Raw genomic sequence first — 2,353 nt, forward strand, 5'->3', positions numbered from 1 at the left:
GAAACCGGGAGGAGGGTTTTGTTGAGGCTGATAGCTGCCTTGCTGGTTGTTCCGAGGCTGATAACCACTCTGTTGGTTGTTGGGGTAAGATCTCTGTTGGTAGTTGTTGTACTGAAAGTTTGGCTCTTTTTTGTACCAGCTACCATTGTTGTTGATGAAGCACAGTTCTTCTTGCCCTTCCAAACCATCAACTTCCTGGACAACAGGTGTGGCTTCTTTGTTTGGGTTACCAACAAAGTGCAGCTGCTCTTGGGTGGCCTTATCAGCAATGAGAATGTCAATCTTATCCTGGAGAGCCTTTAACTCTCTCATCGTCTGCTTGTCATCTGTTCAACTGCCTCTGTCGTGGTCTCCACTGTAGACAGCATCACTCTTTACCATATTGTCAACCAGCTCTTCTGCATCTTTCTCAGTTCTCCCCAAGAAGAACCCATTGCTAGCTGTATCCAGTCTGGCCTTGTACTTAGGAAGAGCACCACGGTAGAATGTGCTCAGCAAGCTCTCCTTAGAGAAGCCATGGTGTGGGCATTGAGCTTGGTAGCCCTTGAATCTCTCCCAGGCTTCACTGAAGCCTTCCAAGCCTTTCTGTTGAAAACTGGAGATCTCATTTCTCAGCTTAGCAGTTCTTGAAGTAGAGAAGAACTTCTCCAAGAAAGCTTTCTTGCAGTCATCCCAAGTGGTGATTGAGTCACTTGGTAGAGACTTCTCCCACTGTCGTGCCTTATCCCCCAGAGAGAAAGGGAATAACTTCAGCTTTAAGGCATCCTCAGACACACCATTGGTTTTTGACAACCCACAGTAGCTGTCGAACCTGTCCAAGTGATCAAATGGGTCCTCTAGAGCCAAGCCATGATACTTGTTGTTCTCGATCACGTTGAGGAGTCCTGATTTGATCTCAAAGTTGTTGGCTGCTACAGCTGGTGCTCGGATTCCCAATCTATGACCATGAATGTTGGGGCGGTCATAAGTGCCAATGGGTCGAGCTGCTCGCTGTTGGTTTTGTGGAACGTTGTTGGCATCATTTTGAGGTATGTCTCCCATATCCGTATCCAATCTCTGCAAGTGAGACTGTTGCTCTTCTTCTCTTCTCTTTCTAGCACACTCTCTCTCTAAAGCTCTGATGTCTGCGGCTCTTGGAACTAGGTTTGATGGACCCCTGCTCCTCAAGTTCATACACCTGTAAATTAAAGGGAGGTGAAGAAAGAGAATCAGTAACTAAAGAAAATAAAAATGAATTAGTCTCAAGCAAATGACTAAATCTCAATGTTCAAATCCACTTAGAGTTTGGCAACGGCGCCAATTTGATGTTAGGAGTTTTCAAGGCTCCTAAGACAAATGTTGTACTATAAATGATTGTCGAACCAATTTCAAGGGATTTCAAGCACTGAGAATGCAAGTACTTACTTTATCTAAGTGCAACCGATGATTTTAAAGGTTTTCTAAACTAATGATTATTACTAATGCAGTTTCAGAATAATAAAAACGGTAAATTAGTTGACTTTCTTAACTAAGGAAATGAGAACTCATGGGCATAGGAATTAGACCTTGGGTGATCAAGTTTCGTATTAAGGATGACAAACGAACAATCAAACTATCAACCTTAAGCTTAGACATGTTCATTTACTAACACATTTCAAACAACAAATGTCTTCGGTTGAATAATATGGAAGCAATCATTACTAACAGGTCTAAGGCTATCTTAGCATTTCTAACAACAAATGTCTTTGAAAAAATATGCCAAAAGCTTAGAAGAGTTGTTTCAGGCATTTCATCGAACACCTTTTGGGTGGGAAATGCCTAAAGATCAACTTTTGAGAAGCTAACTCAGAAGATGCATTATGATTATTCTACTAGCAAGGTTTTGGAATGATCTACTCTAAAACATCCTAGCTCTAACCTAATCACCCTTAATCTTCCTAACCCATGAATTCAAATGGTGATTACTCACTACTCTTCCTGATTCCTCTTAAACCCATTTTGGATTTCAGATTAATCATACAGAGGGATACAACAACGAATTGGAAAACACAGAATTGCAATAACTAGATGAACAAAGATGATTCAAGAGATGAACTTTCCAAAGGTTTTTTCTTAGAACAAAAGATAATCTGTCTGGTGGCTGCCAAGAGTACTTAAAACATAGGTTTTCAGAAGTAAAAACATGCATAATAAAATGACCAAAAGGCCCTTGAGTAGAAAAGAATTCGAGTAATTAGACGTCGCGCAGCGACCTCCAGTAGTCGCTCCGAGAGGTCGCTCCAGGCTTCGGGAGCGACCTGGAGGGGTCGCTGCGAGACGTCGCTCTGGATCGCTCTTCGCGAGCGACCTCGCTGCGTCGCTCTGGTCACGTTGC

At 42.5% G+C, this 2,353-nt stretch overlaps 1 non-coding gene across 1 annotated transcript; it reads left to right on the forward strand.

The window, feature by feature from the left end:
* Positions 1–511: 511 nt before the first annotated feature.
* Positions 512–618, forward strand: LOC125593497. Its single transcript, XR_007329401.1, has one exon. It is a non-coding gene; the product is annotated as a small nucleolar RNA R71 (small nucleolar RNA).
* Positions 619–2,353: the final 1,735 nt, after the last annotated feature.

Source organism: Brassica napus, chromosome C9, assembly GCF_020379485.1.
Source record: "Brassica napus cultivar Da-Ae chromosome C9, Da-Ae, whole genome shotgun sequence".
Classification (NCBI taxonomy): domain Eukaryota; kingdom Viridiplantae; phylum Streptophyta; class Magnoliopsida; order Brassicales; family Brassicaceae; genus Brassica; species Brassica napus.